This window comes from Aotus nancymaae, unplaced genomic scaffold (assembly GCF_030222135.1).
Source record: "Aotus nancymaae isolate 86718 unplaced genomic scaffold, 86718_ANA_hifiasm-v0.15.2.pri h1tg000019l, whole genome shotgun sequence".
Lineage (NCBI taxonomy): Eukaryota > Metazoa > Chordata > Mammalia > Primates > Aotidae > Aotus > Aotus nancymaae.
This window is the reverse complement of record NW_026988431.1, coordinates 40,426,911-40,446,109: the sequence shown is the minus strand read 5'-3', so window position 1 is coordinate 40,446,109 and position 19,199 is coordinate 40,426,911. Positions and strand designations below refer to the sequence as shown.

At 33.0% G+C, this 19,199-nt stretch overlaps 1 long non-coding RNA gene across 1 annotated transcript in view; it reads right to left on the bottom strand.

Moving 5' to 3' along the window:
• Positions 1 to 1,180: 1,180 nt before the first annotated feature.
• Positions 1,181 to 19,199, bottom strand: part of LOC105706597 (uncharacterized) — a 158,283-nt gene continuing 140,264 nt past the window's right edge. The window contains exon 4 of the long non-coding RNA XR_010343469.1: positions 1,181 to 1,844. This is a non-coding gene — a long non-coding RNA (uncharacterized LOC105706597). The remainder of the gene's footprint in view (positions 1,845 to 19,199) is intronic.

The window sequence follows — 19,199 nt, the reverse complement described above, 5'->3', positions numbered from 1 at the left end:
TAAACATAAACTAAGATTTGTAGTGGAATCTACGAAGAATACTCTTGGTATGACATGTTCTACTATTTATGTGAAAGCTCCTGAATATATGAAAGCACACCGTATACTAAATCACTGTATATCTAGGTAGTCATTTTATATATATACACACAAATATATAGTTTATATAAATAAAAATTATATATGATTCAGAAAGAATTACTTAAATATATAAATTTGTATTTTTGCTTTTTTCTTTATTTTATATAGGTTCTCTTATTAATTTATATTTTTATAATTTTCTCATACTTTTCTGATGTTGCTTTTTTAATCTCCTTTTTCTATCTTCTTTCAAACTTTCCAAAATATATATCTTTTATTTTATCAAGGATATAGAAGGAAGATTAAACACGATGTATAAAAATGCAGACTATAAATAGAACTTCTCAGGTAAGTGTGCAAAAGGTGTAATGGGGGAAAGTGATTTAAAGGAAACTTTTAAAAATAGAAAAAGATGGCAAGGATTAAAATTTGACCACATAAATTAACATATAGACTGAGAATTAAAGTGTTTCTAAGGAAGAGCATAAAATGTGAAAGTGATAGTATAAATTAAATAATGGTAATCAGATAGCTAAGAAAATGGATTATCACATTGTTATTGTACCTTTTAGCTCAAAGAAGATAATTCTTCTTTCATTTATTATGCATTTAAAGTGTTTGAATAATCTAAAGGAAAGGCAAGAAGAATTCATTTTGATAGACCTTATGCTGTATTTTTGAAATATGAAAGCTGAGTACTGAAAACAGTTTCTTAGAATGTAATTCAATTAATTTGAATGAACACTTGTATAAAAGAAATTATAGATAATCAAAATCTTGGAGAAGAAAGGCAGTATAGTATATCACAGTGGTTCTCACCATGTGGTCCCTGAACCAGTGGCAGCAGCAACACTCAGAAACTGGTTAGAAATGCAAATTCTCAGGCACCACCCCAGACCTAGGGCATCAGAAACTCTGGGTGTGTGACATGCCAATTTGTATTTTAACAAGCTCTCCAGGTGATTCTGGTGCACTCTCTAGTTTGAGAATCATTAGGAACTCGTTAATAGTATTTACTCTGGAGCCGAACTGGCAGTTCAATCTTAACTTTGCTACCAGTTGGCTGAATGACTTTAGTCAAGATACTATAACTTACTGTTCTTCTATAAAATGGGGCAAAATGGTACTGTCCCATGGTATTGTAGGGATTAAATGAATTAATATGTGGCCACATTTTCTCTAAATGACCATGTAGTAGACTAATAACACATACTTACAGTATTTTTGTAATATGTATTTATTGGTCTGAATCTTTATTTTGCATTTTTAATGGTAGGCACTGAAAAGGCTATCGGCACCCATAAGCTTTTCATTTCTCTTTTTTTTAACATCGTAATAACCACCAATTACTTTTATTTTGTAATCCATCTAACAGGCATGTGCCAGAAATTGCAGAAAGTTTATTGGATGGAAAATAATAAGGTCAACATCTACTGTAATAGCAAATAGAAAACTTTAGCTTCTAATTTACACCAGCAAGAAGAGAATCAAGTGTCTCTAACAGAATACATTATGCAATTTGGGGAAAGAAAACAAGAAAAACATAAAAACAAGCTTGCATTGATATAGTACTAGGTATTTCACAACTAAATCTAAAATGATGCAATAGCTCAATCGCAATAGAAACATACTCCTAACTCGTGTAGTCATCTCCGGAAGGAATTCCTGAACCACTGACAGATTTTCTCCATGGGTTAATCAGGCAAACAGGTCTTCTATCTTGTGGCTTCAGTATCTTGAAAGGCCTTGTTGTAATCTTCACTCTGTTGGCAAAAATGGAAAAGAACATGAAATGGGCACATCCACTGTTAAAAGCCACAGCTCAGAACAGACACATCATTAATCCCCTCATATTCCCTTATCCAGAACAGTCATCTGGCCACACCTAACCAAGGGAAGCTGGGGATATGGGTGAGCTCTGTGCTCACTACAGCTAACCATGGGACATTCACTTATCTGATGCCGAATGTAGTGTCGGAGAGGTAATAAGTAAATAATACATTTAGATATGAAAGTTGGAATTTTTTGTCCTTATTTGTGTGGGTAAATCAGAATATCATGCTTGAAATTCTTTATCCAGTAACATGAGAAGAAAAGCTATTACCACACAGGACTATTGTGAGAATTAAATGAGAATGTGTATTATTTTAGTTTAGCCTAGTATCTGCATAGTAAAGAGTCAACAATCTTATACAAATATATCTAAAAAAGAAAAAAACACTCGGAAATAAGAAAAGCAAATAGCAGTAAAGGAAATAGGGCCTAAGTTTAAGAATTTACAGCAAAAATTTTTGAATATTTTAATATTGATTGCAATTTTTTAAAATCACTTTATTTTAATTACGAGCTCTTTTAAGTCTTTCTTAAGGGATTCTAAGTTATTAAATCTTATTAGCATTTTAGTTAGAGAAAATTCAATTTCAACGTAGTGCATATAGTTTTCATTTCTCTAGTTTATAAGTTGTTTATGGCTTCAGAGTCCTTAAATCTATGACCAAAAGCCTGTATCACAAAGAGCATTTATCTCTGTTTCTACATTGGAATGAGCACAAGATGTACGAGCACGAATGTCCACACTGAGTCCAAATTACTTTTGTGAGAAAGCTGTTTTTTAAAAAGCTGTTATGCCTTATTCAATCCAGTGATTTACTACCATTATAACATATATTTGTTCCAAAGCAAAATGTCAGTGTACTAATAAATGTGTGAATTAAGTTTAACTCTTTGTCAATTAAAGGCAAAGAAACAAAACATTCCGTTATTGTATGAAGAACATGCCACTCAGTCTGAGCTAGCCACTGAACATCTCAGTAACACAGTGTGCATAAGACCCTCACAGAGCATAGATGTTAATACTTTCAACCAGGTAACTTTCATTCTGATTCTTAAGGTCAGATGCCTTGATATTTGTACCAGAGACTCTTCAATGTTCAATATTAAATTACTAAAATATTACTGGCAAACCCAACACTATAGTGAATATTATAATTGTAAGTCAATGGCAATAAAATGTAAAAAAATATTTTGACCTAGCTAAAACTTTTAAATGTATAAAACATACGGGAAGAAATTTTAAAATATTTTAAAATCCCTTTAGAAGAAATCCTTGTTTAGAGAATCTTGAAGCTTTGTTTGTTTTTTCTATTCGTTTTGAAATTCTGCCTGAAACAGCAAAAAAAAAAAAAAATTCTCAAGAGAAAATAGGAAATATGTAATATTTGAACTAAAATAGCTACTTCAGAATACATGACTCCTTTTGCTATTCTCATAGTTCAGTACATTTCCACATAGAGATCACACCCTAAAACATGAAGGAAATAAGAAAGTCACAGAAGAAAAGAGGATACAAACCTTCACAGAATGAATGACTGGTGGAGATCAGTGGGGAGGAAGGTTCAACTCTCTTGCATTTGCATTGGATTAGATACATACATCACCTCCTTTCTTGCTGTTGCCATTGGGCTTGTGGACTGTACAGTATCAGCAAGAACATCTCCAAAGATGTGATATACTATGTGGAATCAAAGTGGCCAAATAGAACCTCTAGGGGTTACATATAGGGCAAAATAAGGAAGTTACTTCAATTTTGACTTGGAATTCTCTAATACCCGACCCCCACCTAACACACACAAATTCAGGAACTTTCTATTCTTTGCTAACATTGCTCAACACGCTTCCAAATTGGCCTCCATGATAACTAAACTCTTTTAGGGCATCAGGCCAGCATTATGCAAAATAATCATAATAAATGTACAAATAACTCAGATAATAGTTGTTCAGTAAATGATGGTTCCTACCTTTCTTCACAGAAATATTTGCACTATCATAAAAGGATCTTAAACTCTGTTTTCAAGCCTACAACCCTAAGAAATAAAATTCTAATTATAAAATCAGATTTTATAACAGGTGTTTGGGGACAGAGCTGGTGGCAACACGTTTTAAGAGGTGAGACCACATAAATTGCTACCTGCTTATGCACAAAGATTTCCTCTTAAATCAGTGCATTGGGAATTACTATAGTCAAGAATGAGGAATTCTCACTCCCAATCCCCACCACGGCAATACTTTTGTAAAATATTGCACCATGAACTTTCATTTCATGGCACTCTCAATTCTGTACCTATCTTGGAAGAGAAACAATTTAAGGAGGGGGCACCAGTCCCCAGACCATGTGGAATTAGCATCATTTTAAATCCTCTTAGCTATATTAGTTTCCAAAACACTTTCTGAGGAAATTAGTAGTGCCTGAACTTTTAATTATTCTTAATTGTATTAATTGTCAACAGAAAGTAAATGTAGTGTCCATGCTATTTTAAGTGATAGGGTTTGCAATTCTATAAACAATAAAGTGGAGTACATGAGCAGGCTGGGAAAGAACTCATTTTTAAAAGTCTTAGATGTCAGTTCTAATCAGAAGCGACCCTCTCGTGGCTGTTTTCTGGCAGCTAACTCAATAGCCTGCCAATCCAAGAGATTTTCTTGACCAGATACAGCTATAGCTTCCAGAGTTCAAAAAATCAATGGTCATTTTCTAAAGAGCAAGTAGGTTGGTAGCCTGGAAATGAGAGATATGTGTACATTTTGATTCAAATACTATTAAAAAAATAAAAGTATTTAATTAATAATAATAGCTAAAATTCTAAGTGATAGATTTCTTTTATACTTATTCTCTCTTTCTTAAAACTTTTAAACTATTATTTTAATTTTACAAATATAAAAACAGAAGATGTCCAGCAATATAATTCTATTTTTATTCTAATTATATTTCTTCACAAACACATAGACACAGAGACACACAGGAATCCTAGTTCCCACACTCCCGTGACTTGAACATAAATGGGCTGCTCAGCCCCTGGCCTTTTACAGAAAAGCATGCAATGCATAGTGCAATGATTAAAATACACACCATAAAGTACTTGTTTTAGCCTTTTGACTCAAATCACAAAGTACGGAAAGGAAGAGAAAAAGAAAAGAATGTTAAAAAAAATAAAGAGTACTCTAAACCAACTATGGGAATTATTTAATAGTTACTTACAACAAATTTTAGACCCAGATTATTTCTTTTAGCTTTCTGTCCATTATGCCCCTCTCTACAAATAAGTGTCGTAATATAATGCTAGAAATGTTGGTCTTATTCCTAGTCTATTTAACCTGGGAAACTATAATGGCCAGAATATATCCAGAATATATGTTCCTCTTCTTACTTCTTTCTTTTTTCTTTCTTTCCCTTTCTTTTCTTTTTATTTATTTATTTATTTATTTATTTATTTATTTATTTATTTTTTTGCAGTGGAGTTTCACTTTGTCACCCAGGTTGGAGAGCAGTGGCATAATCTCGACTCATTGTAACTTCCACCTTCCTGTGAGTAAAGTGATTCTCCTGCTTCAGTCTCCCGAGTAGTTGGGATTACAGGCATGTACCACCACATATGGCTAATTTATTTTGTATTTTTAGTAGAGATAAGATTTCACCACATTGGCCAGGCTGGTCTTGAACTTCTGACCTCGGGTGATCCACCTGCCTTGGTCTCCCAAAGTGTTGAGATTACAGGCGTGAGCCACCAAAACTTCCAACCTGGAATATATGTTTCTGAGTAGTTACTTAAGATATTCAATATAAAACACTAGTTTTCCATAGTTATAGAATAGTTACTACCATTATGAAATAGCATATTAATTTTATTTTGTTTTGACTTTTTTATGTTTAGCTTACAAACAGTTGATTAAATTGTATTTATGCCATTCTGTTTACTGCATAATGTCAACCCACATGCATGCCAAATTAGATTAGGTATGAAAACAATAAAATGCCAAACTGCACATTTATGTTTATTGTAGTTTTAAACTTCAAGATGACCATTTACATGGTGGAGAAACAAGTTGGGCTGCTAGTAGAAATAAGTTTTGTTTGCTCTTTCTTTACAGAAAATAAAATAGAACTCTACATTAATGGGCTCTATGTTTTATAAGAAATTGGAGTGAATCTGATAATTTGTTCAAGTACTGCTCACCAGCTTCATCAGCTGAATGTAGTATACATAAAAGGAAACTCACCTACCATGATTACAATTAAATATGAGCATTCAATATATTTATCTCACCCTCAATTCTAAGTACCTAAAACATGCTTCATGGTATACTCAATTCTAAGTATCTAAAATAGCTTCTTGAAAATTTATGTGAAATAATCCCTATAGCATATTACATGTGACCAGTTATATATAACCAACCACATATAAGACAGTGGGCCAATAAGATTATAATACTCTATTTTTACTATGCCTTTTCTATGTTTAGATATGGTAGATACACAAATACTTATCACTGTATTACAGTTGCCTATAGTATTCAGCACACTAACATGCTACGTAGGTTTTTAGCCTAGACGTAATAAGCTATACTATAGCCTAAGTGTGGAGTAGGCTATACCATCTTGGTTTATATAGGTACACTCTGATTATTGCACAAGGATGAAAGCACCTAATGACACATTTCACAGAGTGTATCTTTGCCATTAAGTAACACATGATTGTTTTTGGAGATTATTATCTGTATTGATTATAAATTATATATTAATATAAGAAAACAATTTTTGGTATTTTATTGGCTTTGTCATAATTGGAAATGTTTCCTCACTCAAATTTTAGTTTCTTCCACAAGCTTTCATATATTTCTTCCACTAAATAGGACACCAACTGGCAGGGAGACAAGAGATAAATGAAAGGTTGACTAAAAGAAAACAGCTTTATCCAAGAAGAAAAAAATAATAAAATCTGAAACATTCTAGAATGTTCCTTTTTAAAGGGACAAATGCCAGAAACTTCTATGTAAGTAAATAGATACTAAAAACTTTTCGAAAATATTTTCAAGTAAAATGACTACTGAAGTAGATTTTACAATATACAACTGATCTAAAAGTGTTTAGATCGGTTTTAATTTAATTCATAATGGGACTTTTATCAGCTTACTTCCATCTATTTAGCATCTCTGTTTTACTGCAAGAATAGATCCTTAGTAAATGCTATTTGTAATCTAATGTTCCAAAGACGGCTTACTCAGTTTCCAACAACTTGTCTGGTCCTCTGTCTGTTGGAGATGTTAAAATGATTAAGAAACAGATCTTCACCCATACTTACTTATTGGTTGTTGAAATACCATGTATTTCATATGGCTTGGCAAATAACTACTGCCTTTGTTCTCTGAGTGATTCCTGTTACCCCAGCAGCCAAGGTGCTGGGATGCTCTGGAATTCCCCAGAATCCAGCAACTCAAGAGGTAGTGACCAGTACAGGTGAGGAGCTCCAAGCCTTTGCTCCTACACTTGACCAACATCCATACCAATTATTAAATATCCCAAGTACCAAAACTGAACATGATGTCAATTTGTTTTTACAAAGTGTTCTGGATACCAGATGATGAGGTGATTAATCCCAATGTTAGAGATTTGGGTAGCCTGTAGAAAGCAATTGAAATGTGAGTTGAGTTGGTAGGAGACAAAAATAAACCTTTTCTTCTTATCCAGTCTTTACTCCTTTGATGTTTCTAATTGCCTCTATATTAAGAAATAAAGTTCTTACTTTGTTTATTTGTTAATAAGAATTGTGTGCTAAGTAAGAGAAAAGGGCTTATGACCGAAAGGTAAGGATCTCTCCCGAAGACAATGCATGGTTTTTGCTGTGAAGTCCTAAGCCAGAAGCTTCAGTTGTGCAGAAGCCATTTTGTTTATTTCCTAGTCCTCAAATATCTTCTCAGGTTGAGATTAGAAAGCCAGAAACTTCTCTTTAAGTAAATAGACACTAAAAACATTTCAAAAATATTTTCAAGTAAAATGACTACCGAAGTCAATTTGACAACATACAACTGATCTAAAAGCATATTTGATATCTGGCTTTTTTTTAATGCTACTGTACTTACTACATTTAGAAATGTTAATGGGAAAGCAAGGTATATCAAATATTTTCATTATACCTACATCTCAACCAAGAAGATTTTGTTGCTGTTACCCTTCACATGTGCCTTAGAATATTAAAATAATAAAGTAATAATTTCAGAGGAAAAGCAAAGTGAGAAATACTTTAAGCATAGCACTTAAAAGCTCTGTTGGGTAAGAAAGTCCAGCATTTTTTAAACACCATCTTTTTATGCAATATTAAAACAAGAAATCTTCAATGATAGTTGCTTAAAATGTCTGCTATACGTATAGGATTCAATAGAGGCACCCCGACTGTTTTCCATTCATATGAATGGGAAGTACGTGGGTAAATTACCACCTGCAGTGCATGACAGTGGACGTTGTACACAGCTGTTACTGTAGCCCTGTAATTATGCAAGTATCCTTCCACTGTTACACAATTAGAAGGACCTATCTTTCTTTCTTGCACGTTTTTGTTAGTGCTCAAGAGCACTGAGCTATCTGTACATGTTTTTGTTGCTGTCAAGAGCACTGAGCTGGTTATGTACTGAGTTGGTGATGTTGGTAATGTTTTTGTTGGTGTCAAGAGCACTGAGCTATCTATACATGTTCAGTAGTTTGTGTCTGAGTTGAATACAACTGGTACATTACAGGGGGTTCATTTTTAAAATCATGTTTTGTGCCCTCTGAAAAATTTCTATCATAATAAGAAAGCTTGTCTTATTCCAGCTAACTTTTATTAAATAATTTTTAAAAATTACTTCCCAGTAATCAACTCTGTTGCACCCTTGCACCCCGTCAAAGTGAAATGTAGATAATATCAAACATTGTACAAAATGTTTCAGTATCATAAGTAGATCAGAGGACAGAAGTAAAAGTGAAAACACAGTCATTAAATATTTTATCTAAGTTACCTTTATAATTTAAAACATAGATTTTTAAAATCTTGCAGTTACCTTTAAAAATGGAAATTTGTTAAGATCACTGAGGATGGAGATTTCATTGAAACTTAGATTATACAGAACAAATTATGATTTACCAAAAATTAAAAGAAATGAAACCTTGTAAAAGTTTACATATAACAGAAGGCATCTGATTAAAAAGGTAAATGTTTTTTACTTGACTCAAAGATAGTTGCATATAGTGCCTGAGCCATGAATTTATGGGTCACTTTTACAAAAGGAGCAAAGTTGGGTGGGTGGGTGGTTATATACAGCTGTTTTCAGTAACACTGACATGTATATTAACTACTATCAATGTATTTCGAGTTTAGAGCCTAAATATATATCTTAATTTCTAATTTTACTAATTATACACTAGCATCCATTTGCCAAGGTTAAATAAAGACTAAATTGAAGGTCACATCGAAAACTAAAAAGAATAACTTTTTTAAAAGTTTGTTTTATTTATTTTGAGATAGACTCTCACTCTGTTGCCCAGGCTGGAATGCAGTGATACCATCTTGGCTCACTGCAGCCTCTGCCTCCTGGATCCAAGCAATTATCCTGCCTCAACCTCCTGAGTAGCTGGGATTACAGGCACCCACTACCACATCCTGGCTAATTTGTGTATTTTCAGTAGAGACAGGGTTTTGTCATGTCGGCCAGGCTGGTCTCAAACTCCTGACCTTGAGTGGTCTGCTGGCCTGGGCCTCCCAAAGTGCTGGGAGTATAGGCGTGAGCCACCACTCCTGGCCTAAGAATGCCAACAACCAGGTTATTAAGGATTTGAACGTAGCACATCATTGGAAGAGACTAAATTCCAAAACAAATTCAATATCACATACTAATAAAACTTCTATTTATCATTCATTACAATCAATTAATGATCAGATGGCATCAATAAGCCAATATTATTTATACTTCCCAGATTTCTTAATAAGTATACAGGAAAGAAAGCACAGAATTCTGAAAAGTACATGAAAATCTAACAATGCATTATTACATTTTAAGAGGCTTATCCTTTTAGGTTTATGCTTTCATTAAAATTACTACGTTAACTTTTACATAGGAGAAAAATAACTCTAAAAGCACTACAAAATTGTAGCTGTTTTAGCTTATTAATTTGGAAAAACAAGAAACTCTACAAAATTGTTTTTTAAAATGATACTCCTTTGATTGATACTAAGATGCTTTTGTGTAATATTTCAGAGAAGACTACCTGAGATATAGGATATAGGACTTTTTCTATCTTGTCAGAATTTCACATTCAATGTCTGCCTTAAAAAAAAAAAAAAAAGGTTGCTAATGTCATAATGATGTTTAAACTCTACTATATATTGAGCATAGTGTCAGGAGTACTGCTAAAGTTTTCGCAAACATTATCTGACTTAATCCCCATAAAAAACAAGTAAAACAAATATTTTGTATCCCAATTTGTCAGATGAAGACTATGGTTCAAAGACCCTAAGTAATTTGTGCTAAATCAGTGGCTGAGATGGAATTACAAACAATGTCTCTCTGACTTCAATTATTATTTTTTATGCTGATACAACATAATATCTACTTAAAGCCTGCTCGGTCGGCCTTGGTTGAAATTGAGTCATGTAATATTCCCTAAAAAGATATAGTCTTTCCATTGGCCAGGCCTGAATCACTGCCTACCTCCAGAGTTGGAATGGAATCAACAACACCAGAACTGCATGGGCTCAGAATGAAAAAGAGATGATTCCTTCTAAAGCATCACTGTCTAGTAGAAACATAATGTGAGCTACATATATAATTTTAAATATTTTAGTAGCCACATTAAAAAGGCAAGAAGAATAGGGTAAAATTAATACATTAATTAAAACATATTTTATGTAACCCAATAAATCCAAAATAATATCTTTTCAATATCTTCTTAATATAATTACTAATGAATGAGATTATTTTGCATTTTCTTCATATTTAAAGTAAGTTTTCAAAATTTAGTGTATAGTGTGCACTTTCAGCACATCATAATTCAATTAGAAATTCTGCTCTTCAATTGCACCAGCCTTATTTCAACTGCTCAATGCTATGTGTGACTAGCGGCTACAATATTGGGCAGCACAACTCTGGAGTCTAGAAGGCACTTGAAATGTAACGTTATCAGAACAAAATATGCTATTACTTCTCAAAGCAACATACTACGACTTCCTAATTGGTTTCCTTGCTTTCTGTCTCTGAACATTCCGATGATATCAATAAGACCAACCATATGACCAACAAGTGAGGCAATACAGACTATAATTTAAATCTATTTATCAGTTTGTCTCCATTGAGTTTTCAACCAGTATTCCTGTGTCTAAGTTCTGACCCAGCCTGAAAGTTTTTGTTACTGCACTGCCACGTGTTACTTAATCAACCCTGCAGGATTGGGTGTCATTTGGAAGGAGTGATAATCTCCTCGGGAACATTTATAAATCTGTGGGGGCATTTTTAATGACTCAGTGACTTGGGTTTGCTATTGCCACTTAATGGGCAGGGACCAGAGATGCTAAACGTCCTATCATGGATAAGAACACCTTACACAAGAACACATTTTCTGACCAAAATGCCAATAGTTGTTCCAACTAAGAAACACACACTGGTATATTAGTAACAGGTCTCCAGAAAAAGGAAAAAGAGCCCAGATGTGTACAGTTTGCTGATTTTCATAGTGTAAATTAAATACTCCCATTAAGGCTAATGTCAGGCAACCAACCTGACATTTTTAAAAAATGGATATACAGTATTAAAAAATGCTTTTTTGGGGTGTAAAATTAGGGATCCTAATGCCTAGAAACATGTTTTAAAAATATAGTTATTTTTACTTAAATCATCAAAAAATTAGCACATACAAGAAATTCATAATAAAGCTAACCTTTATTAATAAAGGGAACCGGGAGTGGGAAAAAAATTAAAAGTTGACTGTAGAATGTTATTTAATGTTTTATTTTTTATGAAGAGATAATGAGAGTATAGTAATGTAATACTTATGTGTGTATACATATGTACATTATGTGTGTATATATATAATTTTAACAAAATTTAAAAGCATTCACACTGTTATTCTATTTTAGAGGGACACAGAAATTATAAGTTTACACGGGAGTTGTATTATCCTTAGTTTACTTGTATCTACTTGAAGAAACAGAAAAGATGCTTCCCATTGAAATATATATTTTTCTATCCAAAGCTGTCAATTTTGAACTTAAATATTTAACTTACCAACTACTATTTTATCCTATCTATCTGAACTTTAAGTCCCATATAGACTCTGAAAATATAAAATATCCAAATACCCTACATTGAAAGAACTTCTTAGTTAAGAAAATCATGTAACTTCGAAAAAAATTTTGTTTTAACACTTTTTACCCTCGTTGTCTAAAGATTCAAAACTTTTTAAAAAACCAGGTACATATCTATATTTTTGCATTCATGGTAATATATAATAAAAATATGAATGAAAAACACTTGAAAAAGGTAAAATTTCTTAATTCAATGAGAAACCAAGCCAATTTATATTTGGAAACTATTATCTCTGGATTAAATATAATTTTTGTGTTTTTATATCAGTTTAGAAATACATACATATATTGAAATACTAATAAACTGGCATAGATATTTTCTCTAAGAAGTTACATCTCCCAAGTATATACAATGAGGCTGATATTCATTGCCAGTACTGTCATAATAAAACAAATATGCTTTTGATTTTAGAGCATTGTTATCAAGAAAAAAACAGGGTTTATACTATGAAAAATACTTTCATAGAAAAAAACAAAACGTGACATCATATCGCCCCCTATTGTTTATAATGGGGTATGCATCAGAAATAGTTTCCGAATTGTACACAAATAAATGGAAATTTTGGTAACTCGTGGTGACTTTCAAAGTAGATATAAACATTTAAAAAGTTGAATTCTTAAGAGAGCACGTCCAAAGAATTTAAGATTTACACCTTGAATAATTTGCCCATTGAAAGGGAAAATTTCTCAGCACTCCAGAAAATACAAAGTAAAACCCAATTGATTGACAGTAACGGTAAACTTATTTTAACGTCTATTTTGAATTAATATGCTTAAATATTTTCTATTTTATGAAAATAATGACCTGAATAGTCACCATACATTCCCATATAAAATGGGAACCATATAACATAACCCAAACGTTCAAGCTCCATATAAAAATACCCCAAAATAGTCTCTCCCAAAGGAAAGGAGGTGTGATATGACAGACTGGCCACATGATGGCAACATTTCACCATGTAAATGCAGATAACCCAGCATTTGACAGTGGAAATCCCCTTGAATTAAAGCAAGTGCTTAAAATATGAAGTATATAAAGGTCTATCTTCTAAAGTAAATATTACCTAAACCCCTACCAATATCTCCATTTTAGTGTGAATCAATATGCCCTTTTCAATTTTATTTGGTGGCTATGTTAATCTTCGCTTATAATCTACATGCAATCCATACATTACTTCAACCTTTTAAAACATTCTATTAAATTTAAATTTTCAATATGTGAGGACTATGATGACCCTCCCCCTTATAACAGTTATGTATTATTGAACACTATGTCGTATAGCTGAGCTATCTCCCTAATCTATTCCAAACGTAAGGCCTCTCCCTCAACCAGTCCCCAAAACCGCTTCCTAGGAGGAGAACCCTACCCAACACCTTCTGGACTCCACAGCTGTTCCTGGCATCCAAATGGCAAATAGCCCTAGGGTTTGTGGAAATCTGATTATGCTTTAATGGAAATGCCTAGAGAGGGGAAATAAGACATTCTCATTCTCCTGACAGCTGGGCCCAAAGTGGTTTTCTAAGAGAATCTTCAATTGTCTATGATATTGGCGACAATTAAACAATTATGTCCACAACATTTAAAAGAACCAAGAAGTAATATTTGATTAATTACTGTGATAAAGATAAAAGTAAGAGACTATTTTTCTACCATGTATACACACCTTCAAGTTATATCTGTAACTTTATATGCAGTGAAAGTTAACTCTTTTTCTGAAGTATTTTCATATATGTACTATTTATTCATTCACTGGCTTATAAGGTGATAAGGGTGATAACCTCTCTACATATTAGCATAAATCGAGATCAAATATGCTATCTTCTTAGAAATTAACTAACATTAATGTTTCATTCTGTGATCAGAAGGCAGGGCCTCACGCCTTTCACAGGTGGGTACCCTGCATCATGAGGAAATTCATTCAAGAAAAATATTAATTTCTTTTTACAAACCCACCACTACTGAAAGAGAAAGCTGCACGCCACACATTTCAAAAACTGACCAATAGCAACATTTTGGCTAAAAAAAAAAATGTTCCATCATTCAAAAACCAGTCAGAAAGCAATGAGTGTAAAATATATACATACATACACACACACATAAATACACAAAATTAGGGCTACATTACAGTTTTCATGACTAACATTCAAGAGGATATTAATAATACACATTTCAAGGAAAACAATTAGACATGAAAAATAACCACATAACAAGTAACAGGTTACTGTGAGCATCATAATCATATATATAGGTGGGCATGTTTTTGTGTATGCATATAAATATATAGAGATATTTGAAATTACAGAGCAAAGATGAAAGAAAAGATACTGAATTATTCATAATCATTTTTGTACATTGCTACCACTTGTACTCAATATCTCAAAACCTGTGCACCCCCAAAGCAGATGAAGCAGTTACAGTACAGCAATTTAAACATGATAGAAGGCTGCTATATATATTTACAAAATAAAGATGTATTTTATTGTTTCACTGATGTTGTGGAATATTCCTAAAAATAGATTTATTTCATAAGAAAAAAATGCGTCATTAGAAATTTTCTTTTAATTTAGAGCTAACCAAGAATTTTAGGATGCTTCATCAGTCTTGTTCCACAAATCAGCGATTCGAGGAAATATTGGTAACCGTAATTTATATGCAGGATGATTGAGATGTAAAAAAGCTAAGGGTAAGTTTTGTCCTGCCAGCTTGTTGTAGAGAGAAGAGGGGAAGAGGATTGTAAAAATTTTGTAGGGGGAAATTTTGTCTTTTGGCAATAAGAAGCTCACACACATAAACATGGGTATTCCCATTCTTTAATAATATTACATATGTATATCCAAATAATTATGGATGAAATTATTTCATTTACCATTTAACTGTAAAAGATAAAATGTTGTAACAAGTTATTAGCAAAGTATTTCATACTATTTATATCTTATAAAAATAATTGTTACTTGCATCTTTAATTCCACAGAACTCTGAAATATCAAAACACATAGTAAGTTTTCGTCCTCATAGCACATTCTTCTTCCCACTAGGTGGCACTGTTCTGAGAGTTTCTCCTCTTAATTTTAAAATTATGAATATTTATAGTTCTGTTTTTAATTGTATAGATACTATTTATTAAACACATATTTACATTGTACTAGGCACTGGACTAAAATGCTTTATTAGTGTATCTTTAAAAAGCAAGCATAAATAAATAAATAAATAAATCAAGTATTTATTTTAGTGTAATGAATATTAGCTACCTGTTCTTGGCAACTATTACATATCAGGGATCCAAACTTTTGCCTTAGTTATAGATCCGTTAGGATAATTTCAGCTACATTTTACACAGAAGCCAATTCAAAGTGGCCTAAACAAAAAAGAAATTTGGGGTCCTACATATTAGTCTAGGGTTGAATAATCTATCTGTTCTATTCTGTTATTAAGGACCAGCTCTTTCAGTCTCTCCATTCCGCTGTTAACAGCTTAAGTTTAAGGCAATTTCAAGCCTCATGGCTTTAAGATGGTCACGAGTACCAATCAAAGCCATATATTTTCTTGTTCCTAACTAGCTCAAGAGGATGAAGGCACCTCTGCCCTAACAGCACACCAAAATTTCATTCTATTGTACTGACTTGGCCAATTAGGTCACATGCCCAGTAATGTCACTAGGGGAATGCACTGGCTAGCATATACCTAAGTTCCTGAAAACTGACAAGAGGAGCAGGATTTTCAGGACTGCCTGGGAACCCTCAAGTATCTCCTCTTGGATTCAGGGACAATTTGGTAAGTTGCATGATACCTACATGTATGTGAGGAACGCACAGATGTTGGGAAGTCAACCACAATCTCTACTCCCTCACAGAATAAATACACCATTCAACCTAAATTACTTAACATTCATACCTAATATTTACCGTCTCAATTCTGAGTCAATATGTTTTAATATGTTTTGGGGTTTTTTTTTAGAAAGACTTCCCTTTGAAGTCTTTTGAGGGTTTGTTTTTCTCCACAACAAAAAGTTGCCTGTGACTCCTGAGCACACCTATTCATGATATAGAGAAAGGTAAAATTTACATCCCTTTGAAAAAAAGAGCATGAAGAAAATAGTTCACTTTCAAAGTCACAAATATACTTAATTCTAGTTTACGTGTACACTATGTATTTTTTGATACATAGTATATACATACATTATGTATTTTTTGATAATTTAGCCATAAAATCAATTATCTGCCCTACTTAAACTTTCTAACCCTAGACTGTGTCAAATAAGGATAGTTGTTAGCAGTGTATTTAAAGATAATCAAGAGCCCACTTGAGGTAAACATGCATTTTGAGGGACATTGTATACAAGGTTTGAGGTCCAACTGGTTCAGATATTTGCGTGTAATGAATGCTGGTCGTGTTGTTTTAAATTTTCTTTTTATTCTTCCATTGCATCTACTATTTCTTCACATCATATTTGCCTCAAAAATAGTTAACTAAAGTTCTAAAATAAAATATTTACTTATCACAGTCATTATTACACTTAGAGCAGTTTCACATTCTAATTATATTTTCCCCAATTGTTTTAGATTTACTTTATTATGTACATTTAAGATCAAGATGATGCTTAGCACTTCACAAAAGAAAAAAAGTTATACAAATTATTTTTAAAGAGGATACTTGTTCTACAAATTAAATTAGTTACTTTGCTGAATTATCAAAGAACTCCTATTTTCTAATCCCCTGTGAGAATCATTTTTAACTTTTTACCATTTTGTTGTAATTTACTTTGTATTTTTAATTTATATGCTTTTATATACATACCACAAGGGTATACAATGTCTTGATTTTTTAAGTTACAGACATTATTTCCCATCAATAGTTGAATTGATGAGCAAGCATTTTCCATCTCTCTCCATTCTGTTAATTCTAAGATGTGTGTTTCACATGCAGTAAGTAAAGTCTCTGTCATTCTGCTCAAACCTATATTACTTTTCATTTGTTCTTTTTCATAAGAACATGTGGCTTTATCACCATTCAAATGCATGAATTACTCTTTTGGATACTTATTCTTAACGGTGGCTGAGTGGCCAAATGCTGGCAGTCTGATAGTTTGCCAAAGGTCTGTGATCTAGTCTGCTGTGATGGTTGTAGAAATTTGTCCAGAGCCGTTCTACCATCAGGCCTGCAATTCCTGGACCTTTACTATCATTTGAAACTCCAAAGCTGAGAACAAAAGAGGATAATTCTTCCCATGTTTAAAGGAGAGATCAGAGAAGCTGTGCTGGACTTGCTAAATGATGACCCTAAAATAGTCAGACACCTTAGCCCATCACCTACCAGAAGGGTGCATAAGAGACAGTAAAGAGAGCGATTCTTGGATGACTTTGAGAAAACAGGTTTTTGGAGAGAATTGTCAGAGATCCATGCTATTTTCCAGCTCTATAGAAAGTGGGGGAAATGTGCTTCCTGGTCACCTCAAAACAACAGGAGAGCTTCAACCTAATCACTTGGAAAACTTGATCTCAGTTTTGGGGAGTTTATGGGTTCCTACAGTCAGTACCTGATTCTCAGTTGGAAATGTGTGAAAGTTAAAAATTCAGCAGGAGGCATCTTGGCATATGAATGATAGGTGTGGGATGGGCAAGCATGTGGTTCCTCAAAGCCACATTGACCCAGGGAGGTCCCCAGGTAGCAGGACATGAAACGTTTACAAAAAGGATCCAGCAGAAAGCAAAAAGAAATTTGACCTATTATAGGACAAATAAATTAAAGGAGAGTCTAAATCATCAGGAATAGAATAATTTTTCTATTTTCAGTGTGGTTATGCCACCAAAAATATCCAGTTAGACTTACTGCATTTTGAGTTTGGCTTTTCAGCATTGCATCTTTTAAATTTAAATTAGTATTACAAACATGTAGATGGTTGAAAATCCAAATCTACTGAACAAAATATATTCAATGACATCTAGCTGGCATCCTACCCCTTCTGTCCTGCTCCTCCACTCTGTTTCCTCTTCTACAAGTAACTATTATTTTGTGATTGTATTTGAATACACACACACACATTATATATATGACATATATAATATTTAGACAAATAATGCACATCCATATGTATATATATACACAGAGAAAGTAGTGAATTTTCCATAGTACTCCATTGTGTGGAGTTTATACAAATGATTCCTTATTGATATATATTTGGTTATTTCATTTTTGCCATTACCAATAGCCATTGGAGTTAAGAGAGAAACTTGGAGAAGGGAGGGAGATGAGCCTGGGAGCTAGGCATGGAACAAAACTTGTAAGGCTTAGAAGGTCATAGTAAAAAGTTTTGACATTTTTTCCAAGGGCATCCATAAGCCATTGAAGAGTTTCAGCAGAAAACTGACATGATGTAATTTTGTCTAGGTCTGTATGAATTGAAAAAAAAGAGGCCCAGGATAGTGGCTATTGCATGAATTGCAAAAGCAGTTTTCTGGTAGGAAGATAATTTTTATTTTTGAATTATGCTTTTTGCTTATCCTGAAGGCTACAATTTGAAATCACTTCCTAGGAGAGCAGATTGATATAGACAAATAAAGTTTGTAAGATAATTCAAACTATGTTTCCAGGAATAAAAGCGCAAAATAAACTTTGATATTATAATAAATTGCCTAGTCCAAATACATGTATTTATCTAACATATTTAGAGTATATTAAAAACTCTAGGTAAGTTATAAGCTATTTAAGAAATATGCAGAGTAATTTCTACATGCATACAAAGGTATAAATCTAAAATAATTTTGTGGTCAATTAGACTACTAAATATTATTTAGTTTAGATGTGGTTTAGCTGAGACCCAAGTCTCATCTTGAATTGTAGTTCCCATAATCCCCATGTGTCATGAGAGGGAACCAGTGGGAAGTGATTGGATCCTAGGAGCGGTTACGCCCATGCTGCTGTTCTCATGATAGCGAGTGAGTTCTCACAAGATCTGA